We start from the raw sequence: 7,403 nt of genomic DNA, 5'->3' as shown, positions 1-7,403 counted from the left end.
TTCTTTTAGTCACTTACTTGCAATCCAGTTGGCATGACTAAACTCTCAGCATGATTGGAAAATAAGGACTATCAAGTGTACCAGCTCCAGCCTGTCTCAGGAAACTAAAAATAAATTAAATTAAATGAAGAGCACAATGGAGAAAGAAGGGAGAAGAGAAGAAAATGCTGTCATTTTATGTCCTGTATCCCTCATGTTCATAAAGAAATTGGCAATTTCCCTGCTGTTCACACTCATCTTGCTATGAAATTTGATTTTACTGACTTTTAATTTTTTTTTTCTGGGTACAGTGGGCTTTATTCATGGTGTGCAAGGGCAGCCAGCCAGGGATCCCGAGGCCCCTCCCCTTCTAGGAGGCCTGAGATGGAAGCTGTGAGGGGGAGATTCTCAGTGTTGGGGCAGACTAAGGCAGTGGCTTCTACAGCGTGGCCTCTCTATCCCTCTGGTCTTGCTGGGCTGTGGTGTGGGGGCCACTTACTCCTTGGAGGCCATGTGGACCATGAGGTCCATCACCCTGTTGCTGTAGCCAAACTCACTGTCATACCAGGAAATGAGCTTCACAAAGTGGTCATTCAGGGCAATGCCAGTCCCAGCATCAAAGGTGGAAGAGTGGGTGTCACTGTTGAAGTTGCAAGACACAACCTGGTTCTCAGTGCAACCCAGGATGCCTTTGAGGGGACCATCTGATGCCTGCTTCACCACCTTCTTGATGTTGTTGTATTTAGCTGCTTTCTCCAGGCGGCAGATCAGATCCACTACTGACATGTTGGGAGTAGGCACACAGAAGGCCATGCCTGTGAGCTTCCCATTCAGCTCCGGGGTGACCTTGCCCATGGCCTTGGCAGTGCCAGTGGATACAGGGATGATGTTCTGGGCAGCCCCACAGCCATCACGCCACAGCTTCCCAGAGGGGCCATCCACAGTCTTCTGGGTGGCAGTGATGGCATGCACTGTGGTCATGAGTCCCTCCACAATGCCGAAGTGGTCATGGATGACCTTGGCCAGTGCGGCTGAGCAGTTGGTGGTACAGGAAGCATTGCTGACGATCTTGAGGGAGTTATCGTACTTCTTGTGATTCACACCCATCACAAACATGGGGGCATCGGTGGAAGGGGCAGAGATGATGACCCTTTTGGCACCACCCTTCAGGTGAGCCTGGCCTTCTCTGTGGTGGTGAAGATACCAGTGGACTCCACTACATACTCAGCGCTAGTGTCACCCCACTTGATGTTGGCAGGATCTCGCACTTGGAAGATGGTGATGGTCTCTCAATTGATGACGAACTTCCCATTCTCAGCCTTGACAGTGCCATGGAACCTGCCACGGGTGGAATTGTACTGGAACAAGTAGATCACGTAGTTGAGGTCAATGAAGGGGTCATTGATGGCCACAACATCCACCTTGCCAGAGTTAAAAGCAGCCCTGGTGACCAGGCGTCCAATACAGTCAAATCCGTTCACTCCGACCTTCACCATCTTGACTGGATCGCTGCTGGCTGCACAGGAAGAACGACTATCGGAGGACACACAAGGGCAGAGAGCCCGACTTTGAAATTATTTCCTTTCAATGAATAAGTGTGTTTTCCCAGAAACACTTGACCTGTGTAGAGAAAGGATTTAAATAATGAGAAGCCTCCCTATTACTACCACCCCAGAGATATCCTTTGTTAGCAGCTTATTGTATGTCCTGCAGGCATTTTATTTGTATGTTGACTTACAAACGAGTCTGTGCAAGATAGGAGTCTGTTTTTGCTGAACTCTGAAATGTGCCATGGCCATCTTCCATATCCCTGCATAGAGCTTTGCAGTGTAGTCTTATAAGCAAATGTATCAGTTAGGGCTCTTCAGAGAAATAGAACCAATGGGAACTAATTCATACATATATAGTATATGAAAACCAGGGAGGGTTTTTTTTTTTTTTTTTTGGCAGAACCGGGGATTGAACTCAAGCCCTTGCTCTTGCCAGGAAAGCACTTATTCTACTGAACTATCTCCCCAGCCCCAAATCTGCATTTTCTTTTCTTTTCTTTTTCTGTATTTAGGGCAGGGTCTACAGGGTGTTCAGGGTCTCACTACATAGTGATTCTCCTGTTTTCAGTCTCAAGTGCTGGGATTACAGGCAGGCGCCACCGCCCCGTCTCAGTCACTGTCTCAGTGTGCCCTGGGGGCAGGGATGGCATGGCATTCTGGGAATCAAACCCCAGCCACTGTGCTCTGCCTAAGCAGGCTCTTCAGTCCCGTGCTATCAGTCTGGTCCCAAGGAGATCTCATAGAAAGGGGGATTATAAAGAATTGGCTTTATAATTGTGGAGAATGAGAGGTCCCAAGATCTACAGCCTAAAGGCCCAAGAACCAGAAGGAACCAAGGTGTAAGTTCTAGTCCTAATGTTGTAGGCAGCTGAATTAGATAGAAATTTTATAGGGAGTCAGACAGGGCCAGACCCTCAAGGAGACAAGATGTAAGACAAGGTGACTTTGCAACTTTGGAAGAGATAGACACTCCTGCTGTTGGCCAGATCTCAAGACAAAAGTAAATAAATGCAGCCACATAATTCCCTGGGGATGGGCATCAAGGATTGATATTCTAAATAGGTATCAATCACTTTGAAAGAGCCCAAATGAGTCACTAACCCAACCCCCAACAGGAAGAGACCCTGTCCCTTTCATGCCCACTTGCTACTGTGACTCATTTGTGACCTCATTTGGTCCTAGTTTAATGAATTTTACCTGAGCAATGGTTCTTGAAATCTCATTGTTTGACCATAGTTTTGTCCCACCTCATGCCCACCTAAGCAAGCTCCCATGTTCTCCACCACTTTAGATCCGCCTCACCACATGGTTTTACTCTATAAAAGTCCCTCAAAGAGGCATTTTGGGTGAGGGCACTTGGACCCCCCACCTTCTGTCCTCTCAGGCAGGAGCTTTCTTTCCCCCAATAAATGTATTCTACTCCTAACCTCCATTTTTTTGTTTTTTTGTTTGTTTGTTTTTGTGGTACCAGGGATTGAATTTAGGTCCTTGCGCTTGCCAGGGAAGCGCTTATTCTACTGAGCCATCTCCCCAGCCCCTTAACCTCCGTTTGTTCCTAAAATTCATTCTTCAATTTTAGAGAACATGAACTCGTCCCAGGTACCTTGAAAGTTGGCAGTTTCATTTCCTCTACATCACTAAGTCCATAGGCAAGAGACTAACAACTCAACTCAGACACCATCAAGCAGAGAATGAATTCTCCTGTGCTCAACCTTTTATTTTTCCCGAGGAAGAAGGCCTATTGGAGACTGAACCCCTGGCCCTTGCGCTGAGTGATGTCCCCAGCTGTTTCGTTTTGCCTAAATGATCAAAGTCTCTAATTTGCAAACCAAGCCTTCTTGTTCAAACTTTTGTCTTTCAGGTCTTGACTGGAAGATGCCCTGCCCATCTTGGGGAAAAGCTATGTGCTTTACTTAGCCCACGGATTTATTTCGTTCAGCCTGCTATAACAAAACTACTATAACTGGGTAGCTTATGAACATCTGAAATTTATTTCTCACAGTGTGAAAAGTCCAAGATCAAGCCACATGCAGATTTGGTTTGATGAAGGGCTTACTTTTTGTCACAGCTGTGTCTTTGCCTGGTGGCAAGACAAATGAGTTCCTTTGGCCCTGTCTTATAAAGGGACAGTCGCATTCGTGACAGCTCCACCTTGGTGACCTTATCACCTTCTCACAGTCTCCACCTTTATAACCTAACCTTGCAGGTTAGGATCGCAACATATGAACTGGGGTGGGGGGACACAAGCATTCAGCCCACAGCCAGTGTTTTAATCTCGTCTAGAACCACCCTGACAGATACACAGTGGGCCCTCACTTATAGCAGAGGTTACATTCCAGACACCCCTGTGATAAAGTGAAAATCAGGGAAGCAGTGACACATTTATTTTAGTATTTACATATGGTTTGTTTTTGTTTTTGTTTTTGCGGAACCAGGGGTTAAACTCAGACCCTTGAACTTGCCAGGGAAGCACTTATTCCACTGAGCCATCTCCCTGGCCCCCAAAAATGGCAGAAGGATTTTTTTTTTTTTTTTTTTTTTTGGCTGCCAATGCCTTCAGGGCAGGTTTGGCTGGCTTGAGCTGTGGGGATCGAACCACAGCAACCTGAGCCTGACTGCTTTGTTAAAGCAGCCACTTAAGAGCTGAGCTAAGGTACATATGTTTTAAAGCTTTATAAACCCTACCCACACTCTTATAAACCTTTCCCACACTTTTAAAAATACTTGTAATATTCTTCACCATTTTTTAAACTCATAAACCTATGTAATTTTTTTTTGCATTTAGTACAGGGTCTACAGGGTGTTCAAGGTCTCACTATGTAGATCCGGACTCCTAGTGATCCTCCTGTTTTCAGCCTCCCAAGAGCTGGGATTACAGGCATGTGCCACCACGCCCACCCAGTCCCATTGGCTGTCTCAGTGTGCCCTAGGGGTAGGGCCTGCACTCTGCCTAAGCAGGTGCATTAGTCCACTGAGCTATCTGGCAAGGCCAACCTATATAATTTTAACAATATACATATACTGTACAGTACTGAAAAATCGCACGATATATCAAAAAATCCATATAATTTAGATTAATATTTTTGAAAACCCGCAAAAAAGTGAATTTGCAAAAGTTGAAAAGTAAAACAGTGAGGGACTACTGTATCCATAATAAGATTTTAACCAAGTATCCGTCCAGCTGACACATACACTTAACTATCACACAAAAATTATAGGCACCAAAGTCCAGCTCAGTTCAAAAGCAAGTTCTGCCACATGCTTGCTTTGAGAATTGAAGGAAGTTACTTAGCTTGTCTGCACCAGTCTCCTTACTTGTAACAGGCATTTATAATGGGGTGTGATTTTAGCTCCTGATTTCTTTGGTGGCCTGCTCCCAGGCCTCCTTAGGGATGTACACTCTAATTAAGCATGACCACAAGCCCTTTCATTCTGGCCACAAGACTTGGAATCATCTCAGGGAGAGGGGGCTCATTCCCAGAGTGAACTTGCTATCTTCATGTCCTGGGATCAAGTGTGTCGCTAAAGATCACATAAGCCCAGAGCTGCTGTGGGATCTTCCATGTGGGACAAGGCTGCCTGGGGATCGATCCAACACAGAGGAAAGAAGAGACTGAATTATCAAGATATCATCTTAGCCCCAGTTCCACAAAAAAAAAAAAAAAATCAATCCCCGGTTCCACAAAAAAAAAAAGAATATCATCTTGGATCGTAAATCCAACCAAGTTTGATGCCAAAACTGCCCTTTAGAGTTTTCAGTTATCTAGACCAATAAATACCGCTCCCTGTACACATACCGTTGTTAGATTTCAACATATTTCCTTAAGAAAAGGCCTGACTTTTCTAATATTCCTAATAGTATCTACCAATATTATGGGTTTATTGTGAAGATGAAAGTATATAACTGAAGAGGAAACCTTAGCATAGTACATAGTATATAGTATATAGTACAGACTCAATAAACATATATTTATTTGTTTCTTTTTGATAATTGCTGGCCACTCTACTGTATGGACAAACTCTTTAAAGAGTTCTCTCTCAATTCAGTTATCCCATCATTCATTCATTCAACAGACACATATTGGGACCTGGGAGATAGTTCAGTGGCATAAGTGCCTGCCTGGCAAGCACAAGTTCCCAAGTTCAATTCCCGGTACTGCAAAAAAAATACTGAGCCAACAGACACTTATTGAGTACCTACTGCATTAGGAACTATCAAAGGCATTAACGTATAGTTCAAATGAGACATTAATTTGCCTACTGTAGAGCCGCTTATCCTGTACTAGTAAGGCAAGCAATTTTTTTCAAATGTCTTGAAGAACAGACCCCACTATACATGTTTGTTTGTTTGTTTGTTTTTGTGGTACTAGGGATTGAATTCAAGCCTTTGCACTTGTTCTACTGAGCTATCTCCCCAGCCCCCCTACTAACATCTTATTTTTTAAAACAAAGTCTCATTATGTTGACCTGGCTAGCCCTAAGCTCCTAGGTTTAAACTGTCTTTCTGGCTCAGCCTGCGAAGTAGTGGAACTACAGTCTTGTACCACTGCATCTGGCTTTTGGACAAATTTTTGTTGTATTTTGAGACAGTCTCTTTATGTAATTCAGGTTGTTCCTGAACTCACGATGTAACCCAGGTTGATTTCCAACTCCCAGCAATCTTCCTGCCTTGGCTCCCAAGTGCTAGGGTTACAGATGTGCGCCACCGTGCCCAGGATAAGATTTTTAGGAAAAAACTATTGTGATACTCTTTAACTCTTTAACATTTATTTTACATGGCCAGATTTTGTTCCAGAAAGCTTATACCAACTTACACTCCCTCTAGCAATGAACAAAAAAGGTAGATTTTACATATGTCAGTGGCCTTGGGATAGCATTACTCTACCACTCTTCTCAAGCATTACCAATGTAAAGATGAAACAAAAACACAAACTACTCCTAAGGGTTAATTTGCATTTTTAGAGTTATTGAGATCCAGGCATACATATATATATATATATATATATATATATATATATATATACACATATATATGTAATTTTACATATGAATATATATGCATTTGTAAATATATGTGTTTAGACATATATAAGGTCTTTAAATTTCATTTTTGTATTCTTAACTATTTATATCCTTTATTTTTTCACATGAATGTGTTTTTCTTATTAAAGACATTAATGTTGATGTTAGGAATATGAACCCTTTGTCAAATGTATTGCAAATTATTCCTCTGTCATTTGTCTATTTGTGTCTAAGCTTTTGATTTTCACAAGCCTAAAACTGTCAGTTGCTAACATGGACACTTTTTCTAACGGCCTCTAGTTGTTGCTTGCATGTTAAAAACAAAGAGAAGGAGAGAATTAAAAGAAAAGACAGGAAATCACCAGGGGTAGGAGAAAGACAAGAAGGAATCCTGTTCCTTCAGCCTGTCCTGCCTGTCCCGCCCCAACCGCCCCCCCAATCAGGCAGTGGGAGGCAGACAGCCAAGGCCTCTGTGGGTCAGCCCAGCTGCCTGGCGTGGTGCCAGCCCTGAGCTACCAGAGTGAACCACCCAGGACGTGGGCCCCAACCTTCCTGATTTCATTCCTGTCTCAAGGTTTTTGAAAAGCATCTACAAGCCATGGCTTATACTATAGCTCTGTGAGTCCCCAGAAACTGGCCTGACATTTCCCACCAAGTCCTTTGCTCAGCTCTGTGGAGAACACCTCTGGGGCTGAATGTCACCCCCTGTACCGGGCAGTGAGGTTGCCAAGCAGGATGAGGGGTTCGGGGGAAATACTTATGGTCTAGAAAGAGGCTCAGATGCCCAGGCTGAGACCAAAAAGATGAGACTGGTGTCTTAATGTGAGCTCCCCTAGAAGCTAATGCTGAGAC

The 7,403-nt window shown here is 43.8% G+C and overlaps 1 pseudogene; it reads right to left on the bottom strand.

Annotated features, from left to right (window-relative positions):
• Positions 1–474: 474 nt before the first annotated feature.
• Positions 475–6,841, bottom strand: LOC101578952 (annotated as a pseudogene).
• Between the last annotated feature and the right edge of the window lie 562 nt (positions 6,842–7,403).

The sequence above is a fragment of the Octodon degus genome, unplaced genomic scaffold (genome assembly GCF_000260255.1).
Source record: "Octodon degus isolate 3935 unplaced genomic scaffold, OctDeg1.0 scaffold00005, whole genome shotgun sequence".
Classification (NCBI taxonomy): Eukaryota; Metazoa; Chordata; class Mammalia; order Rodentia; family Octodontidae; genus Octodon; species Octodon degus.
Note: the sequence above shows the minus strand (reverse complement) of the source record. Positions and strands in the feature narration are given on the sequence as shown.